This window comes from Dasypus novemcinctus, chromosome 20, assembly GCF_030445035.2.
Source record: "Dasypus novemcinctus isolate mDasNov1 chromosome 20, mDasNov1.1.hap2, whole genome shotgun sequence".
Taxonomy (NCBI): Eukaryota; Metazoa; Chordata; class Mammalia; order Cingulata; family Dasypodidae; genus Dasypus; species Dasypus novemcinctus.
This window is the reverse complement of record NC_080692.1, coordinates 16,381,130-16,392,595: the sequence shown is the minus strand read 5'-3', so window position 1 is coordinate 16,392,595 and position 11,466 is coordinate 16,381,130. Positions and strand designations below refer to the sequence as shown.

At 39.7% G+C, this 11,466-nt stretch overlaps 1 pseudogene; it reads left to right on the top strand.

Moving 5' to 3' along the window:
- The first annotated feature begins 627 nt into the window (after positions 1-627).
- LOC101439143 (aldo-keto reductase family 1 member C1-like) overlaps positions 628-11,466 on the top strand; it is a 31,849-nt pseudogene continuing 21,010 nt past the window's right edge.

Genomic DNA, 11,466 nt, shown 5'->3' with positions numbered 1-11,466 from the left:
TGTTATACATTTATATGCCAATGAGCTGCATGCCAGGCTCTGTTTTTATTGCACCATCTACAGATTGCATAACCTTATTATAAAGTTAAGAAAGGAGAAAACAAATAATACAATAACTGCAAATGGTGAAAGTTTAGTTTTCTCTAATTTAATAGTTTAGATTGTGAGACTGAACTTCTGAAAAATGCTCATTGGCTGTTCATTGATAGCTGTGTGTGTTATAAGACATTTAAATGTTTTGAAGTATGTATTATCAAGGATTGGCTTCATGTGGAAGATAAAATCTTAATTGTTATCTGGAGGTTTTCAGTTTATGAAATGGTCAAGAAATCTCTTCATATAATTTAGGATAATGGATTGCAGATTCTGAAGAGAGTAAATGAGTCCCCCAAATGATTAATGATGTATCAGGTACTATAATAAACTTAGGTACACTCTAGTGAAAAAAGAAATCCAAATGACATGATGTCAATTCTATCTCACTCCATGAAATGTGGCTTTTATGCATGGCCCCTCCCAGCGCATTATTTCTTAACACTTGAACAGGGCAGTCAGAGCATTGCTCAGAGTTATCCATAACTGGTGAAAGTAGAGGGAAGAAGTGTGCCTAGCACAGGGTGAGAAGTGATGGATTTCAAATGTCATTGTGTGCAACTAAACGATGGTCACTTCATTCCTGTACCGGTATTTGTCACCTATGCACCTGAAGAGGTAACAGCAGTGATTTGGGTACAAGGGTAGAAATAGCAATAGCCCTAGGAAGGGTGTGTGTCCAGGTGGGATTTCATAGAACCCGGTTCCTGTGTGACTCTGGGGATCCATTCAGTTTCACCAGGTTAGACCCATTCTACTGATAAAGGGAGAAGGGAGACAATCTTCAGCCAGTGCTTCATGGTCTCATACTGTAGTCATCTACACATTATTCTGGGATGGCTGTTTAGAAGAAATGAACCTCATCAGCCAGGAAGTTTGATGTCAATCACCTGCATTGAGATTGATTGTAATTAAGAATGATATCAAGTACACATGGTCAAGAGAAGTTCCTGTGTCAGGAGTCCTGGACTTGAAAGTGGGTGATGGAAGGGAAATGCTGCTGTGGAGTAGGGTAGGTTGCTGAGCACAAGACAAGAAATAAGAGAATCTGGCCTGAGTGCCATTTCCTTCTTGATAGGACCTGGAAAACTTGGCCTAAAAGGGAAATATGACATCTCTCAGGGGAAATGCTGTCTTACAAGGTCAAGTCTTCAGTTCACTGTCCTCTTTAATATACTTAAATTTAAAGGAATTAGGTAGAGACTTTCAGGCTCATGTCGACTTCACTAATCCCTAACAAGATATGATTCATTTCTACTGTGAATCTATATACTCAGAATGCATATTTTTACTCCTAAGGTATAAATATTTTGTCATGCAACTGGATTGGTTGCAGGGAAGAATTACCATGGTAGACTGCTATACTTAGACTTTTCTGTTAAAAAGATTGTCCGTGACTGGTCTAGGAATTTGGACTTTGGGAGATGTGTACCTTTCCTCTAATTGACAAGGGCGGTTAAGTGTGTCTACAGTGTACAAACAATGAATTTATGTTGAATATCTGCTTTCCTTCCAGGGAACTGAATTTTTTTCTGCAGTAGGCAGACTGAGTGTATATGGGGAATTCTCCTGTAAAAAGTTAGGGTATTGAGACTGTAGTGAGCTTCATTGGTAGATTTCCAAAGTGTTGCCAAAATTTGATGCTGGAGAGACAGCCAAAGGAGATACAACCTCAGGTACTGGTTCTCCTGAGGGCTATGGAGACAGATTCTATGGTCATGTCAGATGGCTCTGAGCTCATTGTCTTGCCAGTGGAAACTACTTTGGAAACTGTGCTCCTGACTGTGATGGAATTGTACTCAGATGTAACCTCTCTACACATGCCTCTTCTGTCACTTTTACTGAACCTGTGATTGGTGCTGGAGTTTGTCTATGCTCAGGACACTTGAATCTTTGGACAGTCCATGTACCATCTGGGCCCTGAGCCTGAGCAGAGTTGCAACACTTACTCTCCAGTTGGTTGGAAGTACCCAGGTTAGCTGACGGGGAGGTGAGAATGGTCAACCACCACACCAGGGAACCGAGAGTGTGTACAACTGCAAGCAGGAGAATCGCATCCATCCATCATGTGGAATCTAAGCCCTCTCACAATTTAGAGGTGGAGTGGGCATCGCCATTCCAGGGTCCACAAGATGGAGGAATATAATATGGATTGGAGTGAACTCCCTGGTATTCTACTATAGAACTCTTGTGACTCTAGCAATGGAAGAAATTGTATTGTTGATATGGAGACGGTGGCCACTGGAGTTGCTGAGGGCAGGAGAGGAAGAAAGAGGTGTGATATGGGGCATTTTTGGTACTTAGAGTTGTCTTGAAAGATATTGCAGGGACAGATGCAGGACATTGTTTTATCCTGCCATAACTCACTGGATGGACCAGGGGGAGTATGAACTACAATGTAACCTATAGTCCATGCAGTGTGGCAGTGCTTCAGGGTGTATTCACCAAATGCAATGAAAGTGCCTCACTGACGAAAGGGGATGTTGCTGTGGGAGGAGCAGTGGGGTGGTGTGGGGGCGTGGGTGTTGGGTGGAGAGTGGGGTATGTGGGAACCTCTTAAGTTTTTAATGTAAGATTTTGTGTGAATTATTTACCTTTAATAAAAAAGACAAAAACAAACAAACAAAATAATCTCATACCAAAAAAAAAATATAATTGATGCGGGAGGAACTAAGCATATTCTCTGTATCCACTGGAAGAGGACTCTTGAACTTTTGTGATTGTTTTCTCCATATTTTGCCATATGAACCATTTCCCTTTGCTGATTTTGCTTTGTAGACATTCAATGTAATAAATCATACCTGTTAATACAACTAATGTTCAGTCCTGTGAGTATAGCAAATCTCTGACCCTGAGGTTGTTCTTGGGGAACTTCAATGCTACTGAACAGCAATGCCTATTTCCTAGGACTCAGTCCTTCAGATGACCAACATTCAATACTAATTGAAAATCCTAGGAAAACTGGCTCAAATTTGATCAACCTACATGCAAAACCAAAACAAGAGCAGGGGAATGATTGATTCTGGTGAAAGCCACTACTTGAGGCATGACTTCCAGTCAATCAAATGGATCTCCAACTTCTGCCTTTGTTACTTCTCTATATTCCTAAGAGTAAAGCGGAGGAAGCCACCAAATTAGCTGTTGATGCTGGGTTTCATCATATTGATTCTGCCTATAGTTATAAAAATGAAGAGGAGGTTGGAGGAGCCATCCAAAGATTGCAGATGGCACTGTGAAGTGAGAAGATATATTCTACACCTTGAAGGTATGTATCTATTTTGTGTGTTTGTTTTTTTTACATTTGTGAAGTGTGATTTTATGTGGAAAAGACATGATAGTATTCATTGAGTATTTGTTTCTTGAATTGTGCATTTTCATACAACTTTTATTCATACATATATGGTGGGTTTTTAATCACTGCTACGTTCACATTTTGTGACTTTATATCAAAATAAAATCTGGTAAATTTCCCAAGCCTCAGCTCAGGTAGTGGGATTTGGCAGGGATTATAGCTTAGACAGATCTATGATCAGATTACATCTTTCTTTATCATCTCTGTGACTTTGTAAAAATTCTTAACATTCTGATGTTAACATCCTCAGTTCTCACTTTGTCAGTAAGAGAGAGCAATATAAGAGAGCTAATTGAGTATTAAATAAGATATAACTGAAGTTTCTTGTATTTTGTTCACATGTATTATCACGTTGAAACCAATTTTTCCCTTCTGTTATATACACAAAAGGAATGCTACAAATTTAATTATAGTGTTGTATGAGAATGGAACTAAATAAATAGTGGGAAAATGTTGTAAACTCTTTAAAACATAAAACAGGTGATGGTCATTACTATTATTTGATGATGAATTTTATACCTTCCATTGCCTAGCAGATGTACTAACAGTATAGTTCAAACAATACAGTTTGTTTTGAATATGTTAAAAGAGAACACAAGATGAAAGGAATTTTTTTCCATGTGTTCACTGAGTATTCAACCAGTAGGAAACACTATAAATATTGCATAAAGTAATCCAGTCCAGGAGTAGCTTTAATGCCCTTGAAAATGCATGTGGGAAATACTTTTTTTTTTTTTTTAAGATTTATTTATTTATTTCTCTCCCCGCCCCTGCCCTGGTTGTCTGTTCTCTGCGTCTATTTGCTGCGTCTTCTTTGTCCGCTTCTGTTGTTGTCAGCAGCACGGGAATCTGTGTTTCTTTTTGTTGCATCATCTTGTTATGACAGCTCTCTGTGTGGGCAACACCATTCTTGGGCAGGCTGCACTTTCTTTTGTGCTGGGTGGCTCTCCTTACAGGGTGCACTCCTCACGCGTGGGGCTCCCCTATGCGGGGACACCCCTGCGTGGCACAGCACTGCTTGCGCGCATCAGCACTGCACATGGGCCAGCTCCACACGGGTCAAGGAGTCCCAGGGTTTGAACCACGGACCTCCCATGTGGTAGACGGACGTCCTAACCACTGGGCCAAGTCCGCTTACCAGAAATACTTTTTCATAGAACCTTAATAGAACTCTCTCAGCATGGTATTTTTCAGTACTATATACATCCTTTTATGCAAGAATTCCAAATCCTCTAATCTGATTCCATGTGAAAATGTTTTCACTTCTTGTATGTATCTTTTTTTGTCTTTATTTTTTAATATTAAATTCAGAAAATATGAGGCCCCCATATATCCCCCACCCCCCTCATCCCACTCCTCCCCCCATAACAACAATCTCTTCCATCATCATGAGACATTCATTGCATTTGGTGAATACATCTCAGAGCACCACTGCACCTCATGGTCAATAGTCCACATCATAGTCCACACTCTACCACGTTCCACCCAGTGGGCCATGGGAGGACATACAATGTCCGGTAACAGTTCCTACAGCATCACCCAGGACAACTCCAAATCCTGGAAATGCCTCCACATCTCATCTCTTCCTCTCATTCCCTACCCCAGCAGCCACCATGGCCACTTTCTCCACACCAATGCCACATTTTCTTCGATTACTAATCACAATAGTTCAGGAATGGATTATCAGTAAGTCCACTCTAATCCATACTCTATTCCTCCATCCTGTGGACCTTGGAATGGTTGTGTCCACTCCACATTGGTAACAAGAGAGGGCTTAGAGTCCACATTGATGCCGGATGCAATTCTCCTGCTTTCAGTTGTAGGCACTCTTGGCTCCATGGTGTGGTGGTTGACCTTCTTCAAATCCATGTTAGCTGAGTGGGGTAAGTCCAATAAACCAGACTGTAGGAACTGAAGTCTGTTGAGGCTCAGGGCCTGGCTATCACGTGGTCAGTCCAGAGATTCAGGTCTCCTGGGTATATATTAAACCCCAGTACCAACTACAGTTCCGGTAAAAGAAACAGGAGAGGCTTGTGAACAAAGATGACATCTGAGTCCAACTCCATCACACAGAAACACAAACACCAAAGTAGGACCAACTGTCATGGCACTGAACTCCATCTGCCAAAACCATAGAACCTATTGGTCTCTGTAGCCCTCAGAAGAACCAGTACCTGGTGTTGTATCTACTTTATCTGTCTCTGGGACTCTGCTCAGGTGTGCATAAGGGCAATCCCTCTGATAACCTCCTGGCTCTTTTTGGAGACTCATAGCCTTATAAACTCATTTGTCCCTTCCATTTTCCCCCTTTTTTATTTTACTTTATTTTATTTTTTTAATTCATTTTTTAATATATTACATTAAAATATATGAGGTCCCTATGTACCCACTACACCCCTCACTCCACTACTCCCCCCCATAGCAACATTCTCCTCCATCATCATGACACATTCATTGCATTTGGTGAATACATCTCTGAGCATTGCAGCACCTCATGGCCAATGGTCCACATCATAGCCCACACTCTCCCACGTTCCATTCAGTGGGCCATGGGAGGACCTATAGTGTCCGGTAATTGTCCCTGCAGCACCACCCAGGACAACTCCAAGTCCCGAAAATGCCTCCACATCTCATTTCTTCCTACCATTCCCCACACCCAGCAGCCACCATGGCCACTTTTTCCACATCAATGTCACATTTTCTTTGATTACTAACCACAATAGTTCATGAATAGAATATCAGTAAGTCCACTCTCATCCATACTCTATTCCTCCATCCTGTGGACCTTGGGTTGGTTGGGTCCACTCCACATCTATGTCAAGAGGGGGCTTAGATTCCACATGGATGCTGGATGCAATCCTCCTGCTTTCAGTTGTAGGCCCTCTTGGCTCCATGGTGTGGTGGTTGACATTCTTCAACTCCATGTTAGCTGAGTGGGGTAAGTCCAATAAACCAGAGTGTAGGAGCTGAAGTCTGTTGAGACTCAGGGCCTGGCTATCATATGGTCAGTCCAGAGATTCAGATCCCCTGGGTATATCTTAAACCCCAGTACCAACTACAATTCTGGTAAAGTAACAGGAAAGGCTTGTGAAAAGAGATCACATCTGAGTCCAGCTCCATCACACAGAAACACAAACTCCAAAGAAGGGCCACCTGACGTGGCAGTGCACTCCATCTGCCATGACCATAAAACCTGTCAGTCTCTGTAGCCCTCAGAAGAACCAATACCTTGGGTTGTATCTACTATATCTGTCTCTGGGAATCTGCTCAGGTGTGCATAAGGGCAACCCCTCTGATAACCTCCTGGCTCTTTTTTAGAGACCCATAGCCATATACACTCATTTGTCCTTTCCATTTCCCCCTTGATTTAGGTAAAAAAGCATTTTAAACTCCTGTTATTACATGTAGACAGAGATATTCTGCTGGTCCAAGTTGACCCTTTTATTCAAGGTCATTTTCTAGTTACGTCATCAGCTGGTACTTGGTAGTGATCCCACGGTGCCAGGGAGGCTCATCCCCGGGAATGATGTCCCATGCTGGGGGGAAGGCAATGAATTTACATGCTGAGTTTGGCTTCGAGACTGGCCACATTTGAGCAACACGGAGGCTCCCAGGAGGGAACTCTTAGGCACACTGCTGCTCTAGGCCTTGTTCTTATTTCAGGTGCACAGGCTAACAAGCATAGCCATTAGTATCAGGGGTTCATTGTTGGACTTCATTCTTTTTTGGTCTTTGCCATTGCACTTGGGGGATTGTTGCTGTTCCTTTAGGGACTGTGATAGAGCTCCCCTGGCTAGAATCTCAGCACTCCCTCAGTTGTTGTTTTTAATTTTTTCCACTCTGAAAATATCCAAATATTTTTATGTACCTTGGATATATGCCCTGTAGAACTTCCTGCCAACCGTGTGTCCTCTGTCAATAACATTCCACACTAGTATTTCTCCACTGCCCTTGTTGAACCTCTCTGTGATCCAAAACTTCCTGAAAAGTGAAGCCCAATATACTGCCAGGTTCCCTTAATAGTAAAATGGAATATAGCGATGAGCTTAAAGGTTAGATATAGAATACATATTAATTTGGAAAAATCCTACATTCTATCTTTTTCTTTTCTTTTTTCTAATTATTAAGCTTATCTTCACAAGAGTCTTAGATCACAGTAATTCATACATACAATATACAGTACTCCCACATATCCAACATAAAACCTTTTCTCTTCCACACAATAAACTTTTAACATATTCATACCATATTTACTGAAACTGATGTACAGATATTGAGACAATAGCTTTCAAACAAGGTAACATTTGTGTTTACATGTGGTTTATATTTTAGACTATACAATTTTCTAAATTTTTAGTTATCTTATGTTTTACATTATGATTTACATTTTAGCCTATCAGCCCCTATTTTTGGTGTAATTTTACATGTCTTATATCCATTCTTGCATACTCTTGTGAAACACTTCTATTGCCCAAACAATTACATTTGTTCCATCTATTCAGTACCTATTTCCCCCTCTCCTTAGGGCCCACAGTGACAGTCAATCTTCATTTTATGAAGAGCCATGTTCAGAGATACTTGCAACACTGTTGAGGGGTTGACATGCTGAACTGCCCTAATGCCCTGGGAGACACCATTTCTCTTGAGAGATACAGTTCCCTCTATTTGATGGCCTCAGTCCTCCCCAGGATGTGGGTATACCTTCACTCTCATTATATGGGTCTCTACCCAATGATATAATGCACTCTGGTAAAATGAGCATTCACATATTCCCTAGGAGTCCTTGTCAGATTATCCCCTTTAAGTATCTTAAGCAGGTAACTTTCCTTATTATATTTTTGGAAAGGTTTTCTCAGGATTATACTCTCAACAAACACCTGAAAATCTCCTATATTCATATGATGCCCCCCCTCCCCCCAATTTCTTGGGCAATATTACTCGTCCTCCCATCCCTAGCTCCCCTCAATCCCACAAAGCCCCACCCAAAGGTAACCCTATGCCCCCATTTTATCCCTTCCATGTACATATACTTACCTCCGGCTTATCATAGATTTCACCCATGTAGATGTCAGCTTATGTCCTTCTTCTACCCCCTGATTTCCTGTAAGCCTATCATCCAGTCTCTAGCTCTCTGAGGCAGCTTGGTTTATTTATTTCATATCATTGAGGTCATGTAGTATTTGTCCTTCAATGCCTGGGTTTCTTCACTCAACATAAGGTTCTCAAGATTCCTCCATGTTATCACGTGTGTTTGTAGTGTATTTGTTCTTAAAGCCAAGTAGTATTCCATTGTATGTACATACCACAATTTATTTATCCATTCATCTGTTGATGGGCATTTGGGTTGATTCCATCTTTTGGTGATAGTGAACAATGCTGCTATTAACATTGGTGTGCATATATCGGTTTGTGTCCTTGTTTTCAGTTCTGCTGGGTATATACCCAGCAGTGGAATTGCTGGGTCATATGGCAAATCTATGGTTAGTTTTTTGAGAAACTGCCAAACTGTCCTCCAGAATGTTTGGATCCTTCTGCATTCCCACCAGCAGTGGATGAGTGTTCCCATTCCTCCACATCCTCTCCAGCATTTGTAGTCTTCTGTTTTTTTCATAACTGCCAATCTTATGGGATTAAGATGCTATCTCATTGTAGTTTTGATTTGCATTTCCCTGATAGCTAGAGATTTGGAGCATTTTTTCATGTGCTTTTTAGTCTTCTTTGGAGAAGTGTCTTTAAATCTTTTTCCCATTTTTTAAAATGGGTTGTTTATCTTTTTATTTTCAAGATATAGGAGTTCTTTATATATACAAGTTATAAGTCTCCTATCTGATATGTGTTTACCAAATATTTTCTCCTATTGTGTAGGCTCACTTTTCACTTTCTTGATAAACTCCTTTGAGGTGCAGAAGGCTTAAATTTAAGGAGCTCCCATTTATCTATTTGTTCTTTTGCTGCTCGTGCTTTTGGTGTGAAGTTCATGAAGCCATTTTCTATTACAAGGTCTTGTATACGCTTCCCTACACTGCTTTCCAAAGTCTTTATGGTCTTGGCTCTTATATTTAGGTCTTTGATCCTTCTTGAGTTGAATTTTGTATAAGGTGTGAGATGGTAATCCTCTTTCATTCTTTTACATATGGATATCCAGTTCTCCAGGCACCATTTGTTGAATAGGCCATTTTCTCCCAGTTGAGAGGGTTTGGTGGCTTTATCGAATATTATATGGCTATTTATGTGAGGATCTATATTAGAACTCTCAATTCAGTTCCATTGGTCTGTGTGTCTCTCCTTGTGACAATACCATGCTCTTTTCACTACTGTAGCTTTGTAGTATGTTTTGAAGTCAGGTAGTGTGATTCCTCCAATTTCGTTTTTCTTTTTCAATATGTCTTTGGCTATTTGGGTCCTCTTTCCTTTCCAAATAAATTTCATAGTTAGTTTTTCTAGTTCCTTAAAGAATGCTGTGCTGATTTTTATTGGGATTGCTTTGAATGTGTAGATCAGTTTTGGTAGGATAGACATCTGAAGAATATTTAGTCTTCCTATCCATGAACAGGGAATATTTTTCCATTTATTTAGGTCTTCTTTGATTTCCTGGAACAGTCTTGTGTAGTTCTCTGTGTTTAAGTTTTTATCCTCTTTAGTTAAATTTATTCCTAGGTATTTGATTTTTTATTGACTATTGTAAATGGTATTTGTTTCTTGATTTCCTCCTGAGCTTGCTCATTATTGGTGTACAGAAATGCTACTGATTTTTGCACATTGATCTTATAACCTGAGACTTTACTAAACTCATTTATGAGTTCTAGAAGCTTTGTTGTAGACCTCTAAGGGTTTTCTATGTATAGGATCATGTCATCTGCAAATAATGAAATTTTGACTTCTTCCTTTCCAATTTAAATGTCTTTTATATCTGATTCTTGCCTCAGTGCTTGAGCAAGTACTTCTAAGACAATGTTAAATAGGAGGGGAGAGAGTGGGCATCCTTGTCTTGTTCCTGATCTTAGAGGGAAGGATTTTAGGATTTCACCATTATAAACAATATTGGCTGTGGGTTTTTCATATATACTCTCTATTATGTTCAAAAAATTTCCTTGTATTGTAATCTTTTGGAGTGTTTTTATTAAGAAAGGGTGCTGTATTTTATCAAATGCTTTTTCTGCATCTATAGATATAATCCTGTGATTTTTTTCCTTCAATCTGTTTATATGGTGTATTACATTGATTGATTTTCTTATGTTGAACCATCCTTGCATACCTGGATTGAATCCCACTTGGTCATGGTGTATAATTCGTTTAATGTGTTGTTGAATATGGTTAGCAAGTATTTTGTTGAGAATTTTTGCGTCTAGGTTCATTAGAGAAATTGGTCTGTAGTTTTCCTTTCTTGTGGTGTCTTTGTTTGACTTTGGTACTAGGGTAATGTTGGCATCATAGAATGAGTTTGGTAATGTTCCTTCTGTTTTGATTTTTTGGAATAGTTTCAGCAGGATTGGTGTTAGTTCTTTCCAGAATGTTTTGTAGAATTCACCTGTGAAGCCGTCTGGCTCTGGACTCTTCTTAGTTGGGAGGTTTTTAATGACTGATTCTATTTCTTCACTTGTAATTGGTTTGTTGAGATCATCAATGTCTTCTTTCGTCAATATAGCCTGTTTATGTGTTACTAGGAATTTGTCCATTTCCTCTGTATTGTCATTTTTGCTGGAATAGAGTTTTTCAAAGTTACCTTTTATGATAATCTTTATTTCTATGGGGTCAGTCATGATATCTCCTTTCTCATTTCCTATTTTGTGTATTCACATCTTCTCTCTTTTTTTCTTCATTAGTCTAGCTAAGGGTTTGTCAATTTTGTTGATCTTCTCAAAGAACCAGCTCTTGGTCTTGTTTATGTTTTCAAGTGCTTTCTTGTTTTCTATTTCATTTAGTTCTGCTCTTATCTTTGTTCTTTCTTTCTTTCTTCTTCCTGTGGGGTTACTTTGTTGTTTTTTTACTAATTCCTGCAAATGTGCAGTTAGTTCTTCAAT